Source organism: Oryctolagus cuniculus, chromosome 17 (genome assembly GCF_051225735.1).
Source record: "Oryctolagus cuniculus isolate XC-2025 breed Fujian yellow rabbit chromosome 17, ASM5122573v1, whole genome shotgun sequence".
NCBI lineage: Eukaryota > Metazoa > Chordata > Mammalia > Lagomorpha > Leporidae > Oryctolagus > Oryctolagus cuniculus.
Window position 1 is genome coordinate 9759939 of NC_142883.1, and position 23373 is coordinate 9783311.

At 38.9% G+C, this 23373-nt stretch overlaps 1 long non-coding RNA gene across 1 annotated transcript in view; it reads right to left on the reverse strand.

Moving 5' to 3' along the window:
• The window catches only part of LOC149121095 (uncharacterized), a 30302-nt gene extending 7379 nt beyond the window's left edge, over positions 1-22923 (reverse strand). Inside the window, exon 1 of the long non-coding RNA XR_016223963.1 lies at positions 22445-22923. This is a non-coding gene — a long non-coding RNA (uncharacterized LOC149121095). The remainder of the gene's footprint in view (positions 1-22444) is intronic.
• Positions 22924-23373: the final 450 nt, after the last annotated feature.

Here is a 23373-nt window from a genome sequence, read left to right on the forward strand (position 1 = left end):
AACAGAAAGCCAATGCTCGGGCTGGCATTGTGGTGCAGTGGGTTAACGCCCTGGCCTGAAGTGCCGGCATCCCATATGGGCGCCAGTTATAGTCCCAGGTGCTCCTCTTCTGATCCAGCTTTCTGCTGTGGCCTGGATAGCAGTAGAAGATGGCCGAAGTCCTTGGGCCCCTGCACCCACGTGGGAGACTCAGAGGAAGCGCCTGGCTCCTGGTTTCGGATTGGCATAGCTCCAGCTGTTGCGGCCATTTGGAGAGTGAACCAGCAGATGGAAGACTGCTTTCTCTCTATATACCTTTCTCTGTAACTCTGTCTTTCAAATAAATAAAATAAATGTTTTAAAAAAATAAAAAGAAAGCCAATGCTCTCATCCATTCTAGAGTAAACATATCTATAATTGCAGACCACTAGGAAAAGTTTCCGGAAAATTGGGATCATCACTTTGGCTCTTTGTTAGAACTGCAGAAGGCAGAGGCAGCCCCCAAGATATGTTGAATGATCAAATGGGGGAAAGGCCATTCACTGGCAACGGTCATTGCTTTTCTCTTTCATTCAACAACATTTGATTATCATGTGAGCAAACACCTGTGCTCATAGAGCTTTAATTTCTTGTGTAACAAATCTGCTAGTTTCCTAGCAAGGAAAATGCCACACTCAATTTATTTCAGGAAGATGTAATAAAAGAACTATTAGCAAAGGTATGAGCAAGGTTCAGAGAAACCAGATCACAAAAGTAAAAACAAAAACAGGGATGTAACCAGGGTCTAATAACATCCAAGTTATTGTCATTTCCATGACTGAACGCGAAAGAGAGAAAAGAGCATCTGCTGAATGGTGGTAGTAGAGTCATGGAAGGCGCGCCATGAGAAGAGGCAGCCTAAAGCTGATTCCACAGAGAGGGGACAAGGTCTTAGGTGAAGCAGCTTCATTCTTCTCTCTTCAGCTCTGGCCTCCTGTTGGTTGATTGCATTGGGAATGCACAGGACTTAGCAGCTATGCAGTTCAGCCTCTCAGCTCACAGAAAAAGAGCACGGTAGGAAGCAGGTGCAGAGCTTCAACAAGGCTGGGTAGCTCAGGTAGACACACTCACTGAAACCAGAAGACTTCTTAGAGGACAATGATAACGTTCAATAGCAGTCTGGGCTCATCAGTAGGATACTCTGTATGTTTTGTACATTACAGGGATGTGAGATATTCTACTTCAGTAGTATATGCTACATTCCAAAGTAGGATCTATTTAAAACCAAAAGCAAACAGAGAAACAACAGGAAGAGAAGCCTGAGTATGTATTCTATGAATTAAAAAAAATACTCTAGTATGTACACTTAACTTCCAGAGGCACAACAATGAATAATGTGTTGGAAAAATTCAAAGGAAGCTCCCATAATCTTACCTCTAGGTGTGCATGCCTTTGTGTCATCTGTGCATCCCCCCTTGAATCTGGGTAGGACTTGTGACTTGCTTCTAACAAACAGAAAATGCAAAAGTAATATGATGTCACTCCTGTGAGTATGTCCAGTATTTGACAAAGGCAATGATGTCACTCGTGAGTACTATATTATATATAGTCTGCTAGTATGGGGCAGGCTAAAGTCTTTCTGTCTTTGAAGGAATGAGGTGCCACACTGTGAGAGGCCACATAGCAAGGACCTGTGGAGAATCTCTTGGAGCTGATAGTAGCCCCTGGACAATAGTCAGCAAACAGGTGGGGACCTCAGCCTTACAACCAGGGTGATGACTTCATGAGTTTGAGTTCCGATCTACAATGGCATAGTATTTGCATGCATCCTATACACAACCTCCTAACTCTTCTGATCATCTCTAGATTACTCATATGCCTAATACTGTGTAAATTCTATGTAAATATTTATTTTACTGTATTGTTTAGGGAACAGTGACAAGGAAAAAGTCTTTGTGTGTTCAGTATACATGCAAAATATTTTTAAAAATGTTTTTGACCAACAGTCGGTTGAATCCACAGGTGTGGAACCCATGGATGTAGAAAGTCAACTGTATTATTAGTTAGTCATAATGCTGTATCTCGGATCCTCAGAACGTTCTTGTTTTATATCTGAAAGCCATACTCTCTGATCAATATCTCCTCATTTCCTCTACCCCCAGTTCCAGGCAATCATCATTCTATCCTCTGTTTCTATGAGCTTAGATTTTCAATTTCACCTATTACACGAGATCTATTTATCTTTCTGAGTCTGAAAGTGCCCTCAGGCTTCATCCATATTGTTGAAAAAGGCAGGATTGCCTTCTTTTTTTGTCTGGATGAAATTTTGATTATAGACAAATCCTTTCCTAAGGATTCAGTTAAGTTGTACCTGGATCCCTGATTCACAAAACTGGCGAAGTAGTAAACACATGTTATTTTAAGCCATAAGGTTGGGGTAATAAATGACGCAACGACAGAAGACTAATACAAATAGACATTTCCCTTTTCCAGGTTGTATTGTTTTTTCAGTTCTTATAATTCTTTCTGATGGAATAAGACTTAAGCCTCAGCCATTTTATTCCCTGGCCTGAAAGCAGATAGAATTCCCTTTACCTGTTTACCCCTGCTTTATTTCAAGAGACCAGCTCAGGCCCATGTCCTGTATTATTCCCTATCTCAACCCCTGCATTCTTTTTCCAGGTTTGAAAGCCTGGGAAAGACCTGTAAGAGGAATCTCACTTTTGCCCACTGCTCTCCTGCCGGACCCTTAGCTATGTAAGACCCAGTCTACTGGAGGACTGTGCCCTCTGCCATGTGTCTGTGTGCACGCTGGCAGTTGGCCACCTCTGCGAATTTATTTCCCCTTGAATAAATTTGTCTGTAGTTTGTATCCCATCTCCTCTCTGTTTTGTTCCTCTTTTCCTTACCCCGTCCCATATTCCCCACAACTAAGCCTTGTAGCTCAGTCATTATTCTGTGTAACACCCATGTTGCGGTTTGCCACTTACAAACTGAAATAGTAAGCCAACGGCTCATTGAGATAAGCCAATGTTACTGACCTCAGATCACAGATGAGGAAGCTGAGCCTGTAAGGTATGGACTGATTTTGCCAAGGTTAACCAATCAGTAAGGGCAAACTAGGCCTTCGGTTCCTTGACTCCTGGCTGCAAGTCCACTCTACCATATCACCTTCTTTATCGAGCCTTAGATACTTAAAACCTAGTACAAATGAACCACATTTTCTGTGCTCACAAGGGCCAGTTATTTAAGGAAAGGCAGAGCCCGAGGAGCTATGAGTTTTCTGGAATTCCCAGGAAGAAATGCCAGCAGGGCTAGAGGAAGAAACACTGGTATTGTATAGGGAAATAATACCAGAGGATCCATCTGTTGTACCTGTCCATGGTATTTTTGCCAGGGCCTCGCTGATTGGTCAAGTCCCTTTATGCATCATGCGCAGTTCCTTTCCTTGTTCCCATAATGCAGATTCATTACCCAGCACCTGTGACCTAGTTGTCACTCTTCCAGGCCCACCCCCTACTGGCCACCGCTACTCCTCACACCCAGTGAAGGGCATTTACTCATCATATTCACCTGCAGCAGGAAAGCATAAAGATTATCACTTCCCGTATGATCAAGTGTATAGGACCAGAAACAGGAGCATGCGTTCTCTCCTGCAACCAGGCGTACATCTGCCTCCCATTAACTGGACAGGGACCCATACACTTGCCTTCCTGTTTCCTCCTTTGTCCCATACCCTAAACCAATCTCCATTTTCTGTTCTTATAACCCACCCTGTCAGGAGGGGTTTTGGACTCACCCCTTTGATAATCTCACTGGGTATCTTGATGGGAACAGGAATGGCTGGACTAGCCATTTCAGTAGTCAAGGCAAATAAAATTGAAAGTTTATCTCTCAGTCTCAAAGAAAACATAAACGACCTAGCACAGCAATTGTCTCACCTCCAGGATCAGATGGATTCACTGGCAGCCATAATTCTCCAGAACCACCAGGGACTAGATCTCACAGTCGAGAGACAGGAGGATTTTGTCTCTTTTTGGGTGAAGAATGTTGCTTCTACACCAATAAATCAGTGTGGTAAGAGATGGAACCAACACATGAAAAGATGTATTCCCTTATCTATCCTCAGAGTCAGGATTGATAAGACAAAGACAGAAACCTCGGCCATTCCAGCCCATTGCCCAAAAGAGAGATAAAATCAGAATTGATCCCTTGTCCCTGAACCTCAATTTGGTCTCACACCCTGTTGTCTTCACCCCCTTCCTCCACATTCTTCCCCAGGTTTGGAAACAGGCAGACCAAACTTGAAAGACCTATATGGAGGAATTCACTTCCACCTGCTGCCCCTACCCTAACCCCACCCCAGCCCACTTAAAATATAGAAAAGCCCAGCCCCTGGGGTTGGAGCCCTCTGGCACAGATTCAGTCTGTGCACACCAGCCGTTGGTCAGCCACCTCTTGGGCCCTCTGCCACGTGTTCAGTCTGTGTCCACACAGGCAGGTGGTCACCCACCTCTGCAGATTTATTTTCTCTGAATGAATTTAGTCTGGTTGCGAGTTTGTATTCTGTCTCCTCTCTGTGCTGAGCCTCTTTTTCTTATATTTGGTGTCCTGTGTGAGGAGGCGCCAATCTGTGCCCCTTTTCTTTACAAGTTTTGTTTATTTTTGTCCTTCATGAAGGCAAAGTACCTTCCCTCTGCACCAAAAATAAGTATGTGATTGGCCCTACGATTGGAGATGTGAGCCCGTAGGAAAATCCCATGGAAAATTCAAGGTCCTCCTCTTGCTGACCAGGGCTCAGTGAAGGCACCCTTATCTAAAATAAGGCTTTGAATTACAAATAGGAATGTTATTGTCATCAGCAGCAAAGGCATAAAACCAGCCTTGAAAAACATTTTTTACAATGTCTACCCAGGCTTAATATTTTATTCCTTAAAATAGCAGAATATAAAAAGACTTTGGCAAAATATTTTATGATTAAGGCCTAGACTTTAAGCCTTATTAGTAACCAGAGCAGATGGCAATATTAGCTAACAGGTTTAAAAAAATACTCTCTGCTGAAAGAAATATTTGGAAGTGATGCAACAGACTTAGCATTTGCCCCTTTGTGAATGGCCAATGGTGGAATTCTATCTGTGAGGCCCATTACTGGTTTGATTCAAAAGCCAGTGAATGGGGAATGGGGACATGCAGTTTCTTTTGAAACGGAGCAGAGTCTTTCCGACAATGGAGATCAAAGGCACCAGCACAACAAGTCATCAAAGTGGGCACCTGTAATAATACAAGGAGTGATTAATGGGGTCCCACCCTTGTGTTTCATGTGAGTTGATTTGAATAGTTACCATTCACATTTTCCTCCACATTTGTCTCTTTACTTAAACCTGCTAGTACCATTGAAGCTGTGAGAGCTTAAAATTAATTTTACAACAAATAAAGGATTGTTTAATGTGTGCCAAACATTTAATAACCTTCTAGAAAATATTCTGTTTTCGTTCAGCTCAAAATTTGGCCCAAGATGAGAGAATTTGTTTGATTGTTGGTTGCTTGTTTTTCTGAACTTACACTTCAAATGACAGCAGGTTTGGAAATAAGTTTGAGCCCCTGATTCAACCTTGGAATGCTCTTGCTGAGTGTCTGTGTATCTTTTATCAGAGCTCTTGATTAGAAAGAGGAGACTTCGGAGCTCTTTTTTGTTCCATCTCGCCCCATTATTCTAATTGCTGTGACTCCTTCCCTTTGTGCCAGTTAGGACCTGTCCTGATCTAAAGAGACTTCCAGAGCACCACCACAGCCTCACATGCGTGACTCTTTCAGAAACCACTTCACTTGAGAGCTAATCCCGCTTTTATAAGCATACGCAGCTCTACTGAATTCTAAAGCATTTACATGTAAAGCATGCATGACTGGAGGATTTATTATCAAAAGAAAAAGAGAGTGATTTCATTATTACCCTTACCTAAACAAACAGACGCACTGATGCCAAGACATGTGAAATACTTAGCACTTGTTTGCTGCCCTTGCCAAGAAGTTCCTTATCACATGGCCAGTTCAGGAGGACAAAGCAGAGGTTGATGCATGGACTTGAAATCTGGTCCTAACTTCACCATTTACTAGCTCCATAAATTGCAAGGTATTCTGTAATCTCTTTAAGTCTGTTTTCTCATCTCTCAGGGCTATTGTAAGGGTTTAATGGATGGTAAACAAGGCCTTAGCCTATTATCTGGGTCTTGGGAAGTTATTTAAGAATATTATTATTTCAGAAACCAAACTGGCATATTGTACTCTATCTTTTTCAAAAAAAGTTCTATTGAGATATAACACAGATACCATAAATTCCTTTTACTTTCTCTAATTCTCTTTTGATTACCTTCACCAAAATATGCAGGAGCTTTTTATCCACAGTACCAAAGAGACAGAAAGAGTTGCAAGAGCACTCGTCCTAGATTTACTTTGGAATTCGGGTTTATCTTTATCAATCGATGATAGCGTTGTTCAGCATGTAACCCCCAAAAGTGGCACCTTGCCATTTGAGAAAACTGCTGAAGCAGAAGGGGCTTCGGAACTTCCGTTTGTCTGTCTCCCCCGAAGCACTTCACAAAACCAAGGAAGGGCTTTTCTGACGTTCCCTGGTAGCAGGTCACAGAATAAGCTTCTCTGTATGCATGAATATGTATTTCTGGAGTTTTGATATGAATTACACTAAACTATAGATCAATTAGAGAAGAATTTTTATGCAACTCTTCCCATTCATGATACAGTCATCTCTCCATTTTATTTAAATGCTCTTTGATCTTGTTCATCAATATTTTGAAATTTTTAATATACAGGTTCTACACTTATGTTGTTAGATTTATACTTAATTATTACTCTCTTTCTTGGAATAACTATAAATGCACTTATATATTTTTTCTTTTTTCATTTTTTGTTTTTTTTTCATTATTTTTTCTTTTTATTTTTTTCTACTTTTAAATGCACTTATATTTTTAATTGCTGATTCCACACATTCATTGTTAATATATAAAATATGATTGGTATTTATGTGTTGGTCTTGTCTCTTGTGATCTTGTAAAATTCTTCTATTAATTCTAGGCCTTTTTAAAGATCTCTTGTTATTTTTATATACAAAAGGGCTTTCAGATGTGTAATTTGGAAAAAATATTCTTGGATCCCAATTTTTTTTTCATCAAAATAAACTTACCTTTTAATTTCATTTTCCAAGAACTTTCTGAAGTACTCTCATATAATCATGTGAGTTAGAAATAGAGACAGTTTTACTTTTTTCCTATCCAATCTCAACTTTATACTACCTTTGCTTCCATTCCTTGTTTTATTGTACTGGTTAGAACTTCCAGCAATTTGTTGAATAAAGATGATGACAACAAACATCTTTGCTTTGTTTCTTCTGATTTTAGAGGGAACTTATTCAGATTTTCATCACTAGGTGCAATGCTAGCTCATGGACTATTTGAAAATGTTTTTTATCAATTTAATAATACTACTCACTATATCTCATTTTTGGATAATTTTATTTTTAAAATAATAAATAGGTGATGAATTTTGTCATGTTTTTCCCTCCAACTGATATGATCATATGATTAGTCTGTTAATATATTAGATTATGTTGACTTATAAATATTTATTAGCCTGCATACTTGGAAGAAGCCCCACTTGACCATGATGCATCATTACTTTTTACATTTGACTATATACAAATTGCTCATAAAGGTATTTTGCTTGGGAAATTTATGTCTAAGTTTATATGAGATACTGATCTTATACTGTGCTATTTCTGGTTATTATATCGAGGCAAATCAGCCTCATTTAATGTATCATAAAGTGTTTTTCATCTTCTATTTGCTTTGGAAGATTTGTAGAATTGGTGCTAATTCTTCTTAAAATGTTTGAGAGAACTCTTAATATTGAAGTGACTTGAATCTTAGTCATATAACCTCAACTCTTGGTCATATAACCTCAACTCTATCCACATTCCATCTGTAGGAAATATAATTGTAGTACCTTTTGAAATACCTTCCACCTGCTAATAAACTCAAAATTTATATCTACAATTTGATTCTATTACATGTAAATCAAATCAAACCTTCCTTACAATAGAATAACATACTTCTAACTTGCCTCATTCCTAACGAGTCCCAAAGTTAAGGCTCTCTACTATTCAGCTAGGGCCACATGGCATAGTATCTCAGGATGAGTGACTTAAACACTAGCAATTTATTTTCTTGCAGTTTTGAGAAAAGCTAGAAGCCAGAGACCAAAATGCCAACAAAGTTTGTTTTGGGTGGTGATATGATTTTTCTACCTTCCTTCTAGATGACTGTCTTTCCACTGTGTCCTCACTTGGTTCTTTTTCTTACTTGTGCAGAGAGTGGGGAACAGGCTCTGGTGTCTTTTCTTTGTCTTATAAGGACACAAGTCCTATTGGATTAGTACTCCACACTTAGGACACCACTTAACTGAAATTACCTTTTCAAAGGCCCTATCTCCAACAGAGTCACACTGAGTCTAACATTTCAACACATAAGCTTTTAAAGAGCATAGTTCAGTCTGTAGCCATATCTAATCTTACTCCCTAGAGTACAGATATTAAAGGCATCAAATTGCTTCCTGTCTCAGATCTTTAGGATTGTAATTCATTGTTTGAAATGGTCTTCCCATAGCTCCATTTTTTGAATGACTCTCGACCATTATTTCTCAAAACAAATTTCATGTCCCAAAGAGTCATACCTGAACAAGCCAACCGAAGTTTCCTCTACATCCTGTCCATTACTTCCTATCCCATCCTCTTGCTCAAGTTTCTTTCTAGTGCTTATCACTATCTGACTTAACTTTCTTGATTTATTCATTTGCCATATTGTTGTATTTCTCTCCTTATCTTACACTAATATATAAACTCCATTACAGAGAGAATTCTTTTTTATAGTTCACTATATTTAGGGTCCTTGGGTCAATTCCTGGTACACAGTAAATGATCAAAAATATTTGTTAAGTGTTGAATGAATGGTTTTGGCTTAGTCAAGGCAGAGTGTGTGGGACCTATTCAATATAGGGGTTCTAGTGTGCTTAGTTTTCTAAAAAAATTTTTTTTTCAATTTTATTTGAAAAGCAGAGAGAAAGAGACAGCCATTCAGAGATCTACCATGGCTGATTCACTCCTTAATTCCCAAAATAGCCAGGACTAAGTTGGGTTGAAGCAGCTCTGGGTTGAAACCCAGAATCTGAAACCCAATATGGGTCTTCCACATGGGCTGCAAGCACAAAGGTATTTGAGCTATCATCTACTGCCTCTCGGGGTGTGCATCCATAGGGAGTAATGGTGTAAGAATATGAACCAGGCACTCAGAATGCAGGCATTCCCAAGAAGTGACTGACTCACCTACTGCTCCATACACACCCTTGCTGACCACCCACCAGTGGCAGTTTTATGAGAGTCCAAGAGATGAGAAATGGGTGTGAAAATCTGGCCTATTTTCATATTTCTAAAAGGGTTAATCAAAATCTCCTCACAACATGGAGAGTACAGATAGACATTTAAGGATTTAGATTCTTAAACCCCAGGGTTCAAGGAGAAATGATAGCAGTGGTAAACACCTTAATCTCCTCTAGTTTCTCAGGTCAGAAATCAGACAAACTGGTCTTTGGAGTCTTCCTTCCTAACCTATCACCCAGAAAATATAAAGACCAGTGGATGTTCACTTATACATACACATTCTAAACTGCTGCACTATTCTCAAAGAGAATGTATTCCTTACTCACACACAAAATACTCTTGTGCACTTATACTCTCCATAGCTAGGATAGGCATGAGTGGAAGAAATCAGTTTCAGGTTAAAGGATGAGGGTTCAATTTTGGACAAAGTAAGCATTGATAGGGAATATACCTTTGTATTTTTCAGAGTTATGGATTAATTGGAGGTTTGTAAATAGCACAGTTGAAATCTATAAATAGATTATTTTTCTTATTCTCTATAACAGAATTGAACTTTTAAGGGATCATCCACCAAAGAAGCTTCCATAAAAATATCAATGCTTTCATGGGGCCCGGTGCTGTGGCACAGTGGGTTAATGCCCTGGCCTGAAGTGTCAGCTCCAGCCGTTGTGGCCAACTGGGGAGTGAACCATTGGATGGAAAACCTCTCTCTCTCTCTCTCTCCCTCTCTCTCACTCACTCTTTCTGCCTCTCCTCTCTGTGTAACTCTGACTTGCAAATAAATAAGTAAATCTTTTTTTAAAAAAAGAATAAGATTACTTGAATGTCAACAGAACCAAGGTTGAAAAAACTTAAGAACTATTAACTGGGAAGACACACAAATGAACTTTTAAGAAGTCTTGGAGCTATAGAATTTATGTAGGGGGAAATAACAGACACCTACAGAAGAAGAAAGGACATTCTGTCCATCTCAGTTCTCCAACAGGTCAGTCCCATTGCTACTTTGTGAAAGATATGCTTGTTCATTTCCTGAAAGAGTGGGAATGTGAGAGTTACAAGTTGTCTCAATGATTCCCAGAGGACCTCAGCAATGAGGACATTATACCCTTTGTCTGAGAAAATCCAACAAACATTTTTTTAAAAGTTTCTTTTTTTTGGCAAAACTAAAAGGGAACAAATGCATTTGCTTCAAACTGATATTTAAGGGCAATTTGTGAGTTTTTTTTTTTTTTTGGTTGGATGTCTCTCCAAATCTTGCAAAAATTACTACATTGAAAACTGTAAATTTAGTTGTAATAAAATACACAAGTATTTAATTGTTTATGTTCAGCATTATCAAATATCTGTACAAAAAAGAGCAGAATAGAAAGCCAATATTCACAGGTCCAAGCAGCTTGTCTATATTCTTAGGTGTTCCTACAATGAATGAAAGCATGTTGAGGGAGAAATGGAAGAAAGATGCTCTTGAAACCTTAGAATGGATCATCTGTATCCTTTATAACTTTGCTGTTTCCAGATAGTATTTTCCATACAAAAGACTAGACCAGAAGAACAATTCTTCAAATTTGAAGGCCAATTTTAACCTCATCACATTCAGGACATCCAAACATTGATCTCCATTAAGAATGGCTTTAAGATTTCATCCAGTCTGATTTGCTTTACCAAAATTAAAATTGGAGAGTTGGCATTGTGGCACAGCAGGTTAAGCTGCCACTTATAGTACCATCCCAAATTGGAGTGCTGTTTCGAGTCCAGCTGCTCCACTTCTGATCCAGCTTCCTGCTAATGTACCTAGAAAGGTAGTCAAAGAAATCTTCCAACATTGAAGCTGTTGATGAATTGTGCCCAGATCTGTCTTATTACAAAGTCCTTTCCCTTCTTTCTCCACCAAAGCTCAGTCCTGTTACAAAGGTTTTTCCCTCCTTCTTCAACAAAACGCTGCCTTGTTAGACAACAGGAAGAAATCTCTCACTCCTACAGGGATTGTTTTGGTAAAGGCACTAACTAGCATTTACAAAGCATTCAAATATTTGACATTTTTCTTGGATTATAGATGCCCCTACCTTCCTATATCCAAACTACAACATGTAGGTCCACACCATGAAAATCCTACATAGTGGTTTCCCATTTTTGGAAATTTTAAGAATTTTAATACACTTCATTTAATTGACAAGGTTATAGCATGTGATTACAAAATATTAAGAAAAGGAGCTTCCTTTACTTATTGTTTTTCTTTGGGATAATTTTCTCCAGAAATCCAGCATTAGTCATGGAACCCAGACTTTCTCCTGGTTTCAGTCTCCATTACACAGTTAGTAGTTATTCTTAACCAAGGAACATCCATCACAGTCATAGGAGCAAGACTAAATGTTCTCTATGAAAAGATTCTGGAGACAATGCCACTACTTCCTCAGGTTAATTTTTTAAGGATATTTGAAACAAAATTGTAGCAAAAAGTTTTTCATTTTATTGTCTTCTTAAAGTTCAAGAGAGAAAAAATTTTTTAAAAAAAGGTCATTAAAAACAAAGTTGAGGGACAGGCATTTGGACTAGCAGCTAAGATGCTGGTTAGAATGCTCACGTCCCCCATTAGCGTGCTTAAGTTCAGTTCCTGGATCCTGACCTGACACACAGCTTTCTGCTAATGCAGACCTTGGGAGGCATCAGTGGTAGCTCAAGGAGTTGGGTTCCTATCACTCATATGGGAAACCTGCATTGAGATCATGGCTCTTGGCTTTAGCCTTCTGGCTGTTGAAAGCATTTGGTGCAATGAGTCAGTAGACAGGAGGTGTTTCTCTGTCTCCCATACTCACCCCATCTCTCTCTGCCTCCCCAAATAATTTTAAGAAAACAATTTCAAGATGTTTGAAAAAGAACAAGAATCAAATCCACCAATGCACACAGCTACAATTGAAATTCTAATGAAAACAATTTTTGTCCTAGTGAATGACCTAATGTGAATCTCATAAATGTTTTTTATCTAAGTCTAAATAAAAAATCTTTCTAGAAAAGAATCCACCTAGAATAATAACTATTCTGAAACATTGTTAACTTTTTTCCATCTATTCCCTCCCAAGAATAACTATTATGGATTGTCAAGTATTGAAGAGTCAAGCTAGGTAAGTTCTACTCATAGAATTTCAGGGAAAAAAATACTATCAGAGACAATAAAAGGACTCTTAAGTTTCAGAGACATAAGCCTTTCTCCACCAGCTGTGGCATGTTTCATTAACTTACAACTGAGGTCACATAAGTAGCAGGATGGATGGATGATCACAATGGCAACACAATGGTTCTAGTTCTTCATTACAGTCTTGGTGAAACCCAGAATAGATGGCAAGAAGAAAGACTAGCATTTTTGTGTAGTTTATTTCTAATCACATCTCTACTCTTTTACTGGGACAAGTTCAAATAACTGTGTAGTAAATTATTGCCCTTCTTATTTGTACTTTTGAGAAAAATTAAAAGCAATTGTGTCAAAAGGAGAAAAAATATCTATCTCTGATTTTTTATTACATGCTTAAATATTGGGAAAAAGCAAGCATTATAAAATGCCTTCCTCAATAAATAGCAGGATTCCTTATTTTCAAATCACACATGTGATTGATGTCAGCATTTTCACTAACAGGGTATCAGGTATTGACGAAGCCAGGGGACCCCTTCACAAACAAGGAATAAACTTAGAATTCAGAAGAGCTTCCGGTTTGGCATCACATGTAGCAGCTTAATCCCCTGCACCACATAGCAGGCCACTATTTGGGTTTTATTATTTGACATAAATGGACTATAAAGAAAGGAAGGTGACCCACTGTGGTATATCTCTGTGGTCTAAGAGAATTGCACCCAGGTGATAGAGAGATTACCAGAGAATGTCAATTGATTGGGACAATCAAAATCTTTCTTTGACTGGTTAACATGATATATCCAGGAAAACTGGTTTGTCCATGATAGGGAGGAAGCCTCAGTTCTGTGCAATGTCATGCCTAGAAATCGTCATTCATATTTGTTGGCTAGCATCATCAATATATTGCCTCTACACTGTTCAGTTTGTTTTCTATTTTTAAGACTTATTTATTTATTTATTTGAAAAACAGAGTCACAGAGAGAAAGATAGAGAGGGAGACTGAGTTCCCATCTGCTGTTTCACTCACCAAATAGCCACAATGGCCAAAGCTAACAGCCAAGAGTTTCTTCTGGGTTCCAAGCACTTGGGCCATTTTCACTGCTTTTTCCAGGCCGTTAGCAGGGAGCTGGATTGAAAGTAGAGCAGCTGGGACTTGAACCAGTGCCCGTATGGGATGCTGACATCATAAGTGGCAGCTTAACTCACTATGCCACAACACCAACCCCAGTTTGTTTTTAGATATAGAAGTAATTTAACAACATCATAGGAAGATTACAAATAAACCAAAAAAGATCTTACCATTTTAATATCACTCCTTTTCATTTTTGTATATCTTTTGAAATCTTTGAACAGAGCTTTCAAGTAATTACTAGCCTCTAGGCAACACTTTGTTCATATAAGTCTTATGACAATAGAAAATATTCTCCTTTTTTAGATAGAAGTACTGGAAGCATAAATTAAGTACAAATACCTTCCTCAAGGTTACCAAGCTGCCAAGTCTCACAGCTGTGTTGGAAAACTAGTTGTTTGCTTTCTCAGCCCAAATCTCTTAATAAGTATATAATGTGAATACAGTTTTGTGTCCCTTTACCCTATATAACATTATATATTTTCCTATATGGAATGTGATCCGCTTTTATTTTAGAAGCATGGTTTTCCTTAATGTAGTATCCCCTAATTTCCTTAATCTTTGTCCTATCATGGGACATTGGATTACTTTCAAAATACCATTTTAGAACTTTATAGTTTTCTAATCAATACAATAATAACTTTTAATGCATATAGATTGTGCATAATTTAGGTTTTGGGTGTTTTTTCCTATAGGATAAAAGGCTTAGAATTTTGAAAATTTGTCTGTGTAATATCTAATTGACAAAAAGCTAATCTTTGTATTTACCTGAAAGACAGAGACAGACAAACATATGGATCAAGTTTCCAGGCACTCTCCCACCCCAAAGTGCCCATAATGGTTGGGATTGGGTTAGGCTGAAGTTCTGAACTGGTAACTCCATTCAGGTTGCCCACGTAGGTGGCAGAGATCCAACTAATTGAGCCATCACCTGCTGTCTTCCCAGGGTCAGCGTTAGCAGAAAGCTGGACTTGGAAGCAGAACTGGGACCTAAATCCAGCTACTCTGTCATGTGTTATGGATGTCCAAGCTGGAAATTTAACACTAGTCCAAATGCGCCCTCCCCCCCAAAACTTTTCCCATCGTCTCAGATTTAGCTGGGATTTCAAAGTACTGAGACATCATATGGCCACTATTTCTACCTTCTGGAATAGTTCACATAGAACTTTAACAGGTTTTCATGGAATAAAAATACAATTATTTTATAATTTCATACTATTGAACTCAGTTTTTTTCAATTAGAAAGCTCAAATTACATTCTAAAACATTTTTAACCAATTTGCAACGTCAACAATGAAAGGGATTCAGTCCCCTGATGCTCTCACTAGCTTTAAATATTCCATTTTAATGGAATATATTCCATATATTCCATATAATGGAATAGCTGAAATAAGACCTCAAGTTAATGATTTTATCATAACTAAACTTTTCCATTAGAATATTTATAGTTGCTCACTTATAAAGTAGCTATAACATTCATCAGTGAATCTACTGATTAGTTTCTTATATATTTGCATTAAGTATTTAGAAAAGATAGACTTATACTCCATTTAATGCAAGTAGTCTGTCTTTCAATATAAAATCAGTTTCTTACATAAATATTTTAAGTGTATTAAAATTATAAATGTCAGCTTTTTCCTTATAATTTCCACTCTGGGGAAAGATCTATTTTTTTCTTTACTGTTTTGTCATGGGATTTCTAATGTTTAAATGTTTGTTTCTTCCATCTGGAATTTATTTGTGCAAAACTGAAAATCTGATAAGCGTGAATGGGGTATAACCAATTGGCTGGGAAAAACTCGTTGCTTGTATGAATATATCATTTTTATCAATATTCATATTTGAGTTTAAAGCACGATTTTCCCCACTTTCTGGGAAAGCCTGAAGTAACTTCAATAATAAATATTCCTTACCAATTTTTTTTTTAATCCAAAGAGTCCCTCCCTTAATAAACATTAAGCTGCCTGATCTCAACTCTCTTTTCTCTGCCACCACCCCTCCCTGTTAGATTTACACACCATCCATTGTCAGGGACACACACTTCTCTACAGTTTGTAAATGTCCAAGAGAGGCCATCACCTCTGAATCACTTTTTCCCCAAACATAAATCCTTGAGCCAACAAAGAAAAGTTGTATTTTTCCATCTCCATAATTCCTGTTATTTTAAGTTTATCCTTTAACCAAAGTGGCTTTGTGTTTCTTTTTCCTTGATAACTCACAGGTTCAAATGTAAAAATTTATTATTATAAGGAACAATTATGAGGTTCAAAGCATACTGTGTGCATTCCATGCTTCTTGCTGCTGGTACTGATGTACGGAATGGAATCCTTGTGGTCGTCTACTCGCATGAAATGGATGGGTTCCAACTGCTGGTGGTGAGAGTCTTAATGAATGTCTGCCTCCGTCAGACCCAACAGGGACCTGGCATCATGGGAGGTTGCCCAAGTGCCATATTGCAGGCATCTCAAAAACAAACTTTTGACCATTTAACTTATTCATTCCAGTTACCCTTCAATGTCAACAATGGCAACCACTGAAGGGGGGAAATGGCTTTGCTGATTTTCTTACTTTAAACATTAGATTGGATTTTAAGATTTTAAGATCTCTTCCCAAAAACATTGGACTAGACAAGCCAATGACCTTTTTTGAACACCTTTGAGTTTTGCTTTTTTAGTGCAGCTTGTTCAGTATTTTGATAACTCCCTGCCCATAAAATTTTCCTTATGCAGTGAGATAGCACATTTATACAGAAAGCCAAGGAAAATGAAGAACAAAAACAGGACATCCTTAATAACTGTTTACTATTTTCTTGCTCCTGCTGTTTACTTTTCTGTAAGATTGGGGCATAGTAGTTCCCTCTTCCCGCCTCCTGTACAATTTTTGTGATTTTATCATAAAACCAAAATAAATCTATTTTAGCTACTTGTGTGCATTTTTGTCTGCCTTAGAATACTAAGTGCTGAAAATTTTTTGAAGTCAAGGATTTATTATATTTATTTCCATTTGCCCAGTACCTAACACAGTGTCCAGTACATGGTGAGCACTCAAAAATACACTTGAGTAAGTAAATGTCCTCTGGTCTATGCATGGTGCTGTAGAGGTTTTTCTATCTTTGCACATTAATATCATGACATCAATAATGTTTTTGCTTTTAATGTTTGGATTACTATCAATAACCAATCACAGATCCCAAAGCACACCATAAAACATAGTGTAGGGCCTTTAGCATGTCTACATACTCAACTCTGAGCTATTTGGTGTAACAGAGACTTTCCTCATGCTCCAGAACCCATTGCCATTTTCCACTAGGCACACACACAACAGTACATTTCTTATCACACTTACAGTTGCATGTAGTTATCTGACTTGGGCCCCTGCACCTCTATGGGAGACCCAGAAGAAGCTACTGGCTCCTGGCTTCAGATCGGCCCAGCTCTGGCCATTGCTGCCATTTGGGGAGTAAACCAGCTTATGGAAGACCTTTCTCTCTGACTCTCCCTCTCACTGTCTGTAACTCTACCTCTCAAATAAATAAATAAATTTTTAAAAAGAAATGGAATTTTAACACAACAAACTTAAAATCTGTGGCACTGGTTTACAGCCAGCAAGTAGTAGAAAAGCTTATAGATGAGGCAGCAAAGGTGCAGATTGAGTTCATGTTCTCTTATGCAAAAATATTGTTAAATTAAATACAATATATAAAATGTCAGACTAGAGCTCATGTGCCTATTGAACCTACAGGTCTTATACATACAAGAGGTTGATTCAAGAGAAACCGTCAGTTGTGTCACTGGCTTCATTTAGCAATGCAGAACATTAAAGAAATGAGCACAGACAAAAACTGGCTTACTTTGAAGCAGAACTCATGGTGGATATGTCCCTAGAGACCAATGGTTTATAGGACTGGTAAATCTGAGTCCTTCTAAACCTCAGGTAGTACAGATACATTGGGAAAGGTGCTAAATTACAATAACAAAAATTCGTAGTACAAACAAAGTAGCACAATGGTAAGACAAAGATTAGCTCAAAAACATGGTATTTGAAAATGTTATCTTACATGGCTTCAAAGAGTTTGAGATTGACTTGGAAGGCAATAGATGAGGAAGCAAACAATCAGGTTTGAGGATTATGACTATGAAAAGATGACAAATGTGGAGAATGGTACATAGAATGAATAGAAACAAAAAGTATTCTTGGTTTTAGAAAAAAATTATCAGTAAAGATACTGAAAACATGGACTAAAAAGTCCAACTTTTTACACTTTAAGATAGGTATCAGGAAGGCCAGCACTGTGGAAGGTTGTTGCCACTTGTGATGTTGGAACCCTACATTGGAGTGCCAGTTCGAGTCTCCGCTACTCTATTCCAGAAACCTCTTAGTGCATCCTAGGAGGGAACAAATGATGGCCCAAGTGCTTGAGCCCCTGCCACCCACATGGGAGACCCAGATGGCATGCTGGTGTTCTGGCATTGGCCCGGGGGCATTTGGGAAGTGAAAACCAGGCATTGGAATCTGGCTCTCGCTTTCACTCTCGCTCACTGTCCCTTTTGCTCTGCCTTTCAAGTATATGAAATGTTTTGAAAAGTAATAATATTGTTGGTAGTGGGTCCCCCAGATTTCTCCACAGTCAGGCACAATTCCCTGCACTCAGGTCATGAAAGGACATGACGAAAAAGGGACAAAGAAGAATCTTCCAGACATATAAGTCAAGAAAAGTAGAGAGGAATGGAACTGGAAAGCCCGAGAGAGCATGATTTGGGAATAAATAATAGAATTTTCCTACCCAAAGAGTGAGGCCCTTCATAATACCTACCCAGCAGGAATTTACAGTTACTGTAGACCAGTCATAGGTGCTGCCATTCATTCTTTCCATTTCAAACAAGTGTTTCAAATATGTTGCCCTGTGTACTTGGATCACCACTGGATGCTGAATGCATACTGGTGTGTGTATACATGTACCAAGTTCATAGTTTCAAAGAATCTTCAATCCTCATTTTGGGATCTGAGCACCACCTACAGATCCTGGATTTTGATCCTGATGAAATGACTAGTGGGTTTTCTACCTTCAGGAAGGACACATGCACTGATTTTGGGGAGGGAAAAGTGAAATGAGTGTTTTGATGACTTGAGGGACAGAGGGAGCAGCAGTTGGCTAGCTCTCCATCAACTACCTTTTCTTTCCATTCCAAGCACATATACAGGCCACAGTTCCCAACTTCCATTGTATTTAGACATAGTCACATAATTGAATACTGACAATATGAGTGAAAATAAGGTTTACTACTTCCAGGCCTGGCCCATAAAACTGCACATGCAAGAGCTTTGCTTCCATTACATACATATTAAGTAACTGAGTAGAGAAGGCGATCAAACTCAGTAGGAAGGAGAATCCAGGAGATGAAAGGACATTGTGTCCTATATTGGTCTCTTAAAAGACTTCCCTACCAGAAACACCTGTTAGGAGTAAGAAATACACTTTTATTCAGTTGAGCCACTGAGATTTGCAACATTTATGTTAAATTCTGTGTTAGCAAGAAAGATAACCCTCCTTGCCTGCACAACCCCCTCCGCCCAAGATTTCCACTCCCTAATCCCTGGAATTTGTGGATTTATTAGTTTGTATTGCAAAGGAAAATTAAGGTTGCCAATAGAATTTGGGTTGCTTGTGAGCAGACCTTAGTATCAGGAAATTATCCTAGGTTATCCAGATGAACTGGATCTAATAACAATAGTCCTTAAAAGTGGAAGCCAGAGTAGAATTTACAACAGGAGTGACGAAGGCTTTGAAGATGAAGGAAGAGCCAAGGAACATAGGTGGCCTCTAGAACCTGAAAAACACAGCAGGGGCCGGCTCTGTGGCATAGTGAGCTAAGCTGCCTGCAGTGCCAGCATCTGATATGGGCGCTGGTTCCTGTCCTGGCTGCTCCTCTTCTGATCCAGCTTTCTGCTATGGCCTGGGAAAACAGTAGAGGATGGCCCGAGTACTGGGCCCCTACACCTGCATGGGAGACCTGGAAGAGGCTCCTGGCTCCTGGCTTTGGATTGGCCCAGTTCCAGCGGTTGATGCCATTTGGGGAGTGAACCAGTAGATGCAAGTCCTTTCTCTGTGTCTCTCCCTCTCTAACTTTATCTCATAATAAATAAATATAAATAAATAAATAAACAATCTTAAAAAAAGACAGTAGGAAATAGATCCTCTAGAAGGGAAAGCAGCCCTGGAAACACCTTGATTTGAACCCAGTAAGAACCACATTATACAGAAAAATAAGATAATAAATTCATATTATTGAAGCCACTGAGTTCATGAACATTTGCTGTAGCAGCATCAGAAAACTAGGATACAGTCACTAACAATACATTATTAAGCTTAAATTAAATGACACTTTTAAACCCTTCATGCATCTACTCCGTTTACCCTTTCAAAACACACTCTCGAGTTTTGTTCATGTTAAGTGTAAACGCCTAAAAAGCATAAGATGGATACCTTCCAGAAAGATTTGAACTTTAGAGGGGAACAAAGGATTATGGTTAATGCTCAAATCTCTACCAGATGGAGGTTTAGTCTGGTCTGGAGAGTGGGAGAATTATTATTCTAGCCAAATAACAACATGTAGTTTTCTTAGTTTACCTTCCAATGTTCCATAGCCTCCTCTTTTCTGATTTCTGAAGACCACTGCTTAAAAAGAAAAGAAGCTACTAAAACTTGGAAATTGAGCTCTGGGGTACACAAACCACCCCAGGTGTGAGTTGTCCAACTCTGAAAAAGTTCTTTTGACCTGGCTTGTCTTTCTTTCTCCAATATGACAGGAATTAGAGTTAGATTATCTGTTTCAGATCCCTCTCTATTCTAAGCTGCCATAAATCAGGTGAGTATATATTTCTTTTTTAAAAAAAGATTTATTTATTTATTTGAAAAGCAGACTTACAAAGAGAGAGAAAGACAGAGAGAGAAAGAGACGGTCCATTCATTTGTTCACTCCCCAAATGAAAGCAATGCCTGGGGCTAAGCCAGGTAACAGCCAGGAGCCTGGATCTCAATCTAGTTCTCCTATGTGGTGCAGGGTCCAAGCACTTGGGCCATCTTCTGCTTTCCCAGTTGCATTAGCAGGGTGCTGGATCAAAAGTGGAACAGCCAGGAATCAAACTGGTACCCAAATAGGATGCCAGCATTGCAGGTGGCAGCTACATTGGCTACACCACAACACTGGCCCCAAGTCCATATTTCTTTAATGGTTCTCATGATCTATTAGTAAAAGCATAAATTTTTGCATGTTTGACTTTTCCCATTACAATTGTTCTCCTGAGTAATATGAAACTAAGAAAACAATGTGATAATAATAGATAATTTCAGAATGACCATATGTTTACTTGTTAAATGATGAGGAGAGCTGAGTTAACTTTCTCTCTCGATTCAGGAGAAAATTGGCCAGAGGACTTTAAATGTTTAAAGTTTGATCAATAGACTCCAGACTAGGTTGCAACCACCCATGTGCTGACAAAAGTCACAATGATGGATGGAGAAAGGGGGCTTGAGGGAGACCTGGAGATGGTACACTTCTCTATGTCCATTTTGGAAATAAAATCTCCATTACCAGAGAGATGAGAATTGCCTTTCTGTGCAATTTTTGGTTACAAAATTCTAAATAGGAATTCTGTTTCACAGCTGCTAAAAGAGAATTGAAATACAACTGTGACCATTGATTGAGAAGCAGCTGGTTGTTTGCCACATCTAGAAACAACAATACAGGAGGAACTGGCTTGGCAATAGAGCAAAGGGGATTTAATTAAGAAAAAAAAAAAAAAGCCAAAGGAGAAACATTCATCCAACAGAGAAACAGGAAACAGTATGAGATCACAAAATCTATTTTTCTGAAAGCTGAAAAATTGTTAAAATTTTCTCTGCCTGGTGTGCTATCTGAAGGTAGGAATGGGTCCAAAATAATCTCTTAAAACCTTTATACAGGAACATTGTGTTGTCACTTTTTTTTTTTTGTACATTTCTCCCCTAGATCTATAGACACATTGTGAACACAGTTGATACATTCTCTTACAACTTCCCTTTAAAATAACCATTTTCTACTCTGCTGAGACTAAGAATAGACAACTAGAGGGAAATCAATGGGGTCCAGTTAGCTCTTGTTGGAGCTGAGATTCCCTATGAAATATAAAGGACCCACTCAAAATATGCCACTTTACAAATCACGCTTACAAAAGCATTCTCTTTCCTCCTAATCCCTGGTTAAAATTCACTGAGCATTTGATGGTTAGATAGTTCACGAGCAGTCTGCAGTATATCTGAACTGCTCGTAGAGATACTGAGGGGTATTTCCCCAAACACTGTGACAAAAGAGCCTGTAGCACTCTGCAAGAAGCTGGAGACTCTAAATGGTCAAGTGTGGAAAGCTTTTTTGGGGGGCTCAGGTAGCAGCACTGTCAGCTATGCGACAACCTGTTTTCTAGCTTACCTTTTAATTCAGGAAAACATTTCTGATTCTGCTCAAATTCAAAAACCAAACCAAAAATTCAGGAGTTAAAGAAAACAGTTCTGCAAATAGATGGGTCAGACATTAGAATACATTGGAAACACGCTAGTTAAATTCAGACTTGCTAAGCAGGATGCCCTTTTGTCACTGACCAAATTGTTAAATCGGTGCCTTGGCAAGAGCCTTTTCTACTTCTCTGAAGATTCCTGGGATCCAAACCTCTGTGGTATTAAAACAAACAGAGTAAATATTTTCCTTGCAGTTTACATCCCAGATCTAAATATTTCCAAGCATGTCAAACTCACTTTTGTCCACTGCTTCTTGTAGGGTCCACGTAGACTTTGGCTGCCAAAGAACCTGATTGAACTTGCCTTGGGAGGAGCTCCATCCCTGAAGACAGGAAGGCTCAGAGCAGCCGCCAGCAGCTGAGTGTCTTGCAGCTGCTCTGCTCTGCCTGGCAGAAGGATCTCGCACAGCAGCAGGTGTGCTATCTGCTGACTTCAACAGGCAAGGAGGGGAGAATGTTCCATCCTTGCTCTTTGTTCCCTAAGCTTGACTATCTGCAATTCTCTTTCACCTATTTGCAGGCAAGTGCCAAGTACCCACGCTGCAAACCTGCATTGCCCTTCGTTAGCTTTTTGGTGTGCCAGCCAGTCTTCCAATGCCATGACTTTCATCTCTACTTAAGCTTGTTCCTTAAGTATGAAATAAGGTCATTCCTCTGAAGAATCTAGCAGAAAGTACTAACAGACTGCTTCTCTTTCCTCTGTCTCCTTTGTTTGTCAATGTGACTTCAATCCAAACTGCAGTTGAAGTTCTCTTAAGAAAGACAAAGCAGAGTCAAAATTGAGCATGACATCACTCCCCCGTCAGCCTTTCTGTAGACCATGTACCTTAGGGACTTATTCTGAAAGTGCCCCAGCACAATGGCAAAGACAGTGCTCTGCCTTTCTTCAAATGTTTAAGCTATTAGAACAAATTCAGTGTAATTGAACTCTGTGGGCATTGATGCCCTTGGTCTTGGTTTCAGTGAAGTTCTCCAAAGTGGAGGATATGGAACAGTCTCACCTATAAAGAATACACCAGGAATTACTTAATGTAGTGTGCACTGTGCTGCGCCACCCAGATGGGATTTGCTGAAGAACTTGTTGGTCTTCAGCTGTGAGAACGCTATCAGCAGACTGTCATAGGCTGCGAGCTTTCTTAAGGGTTGCCTCCATTATATAACCTTGCC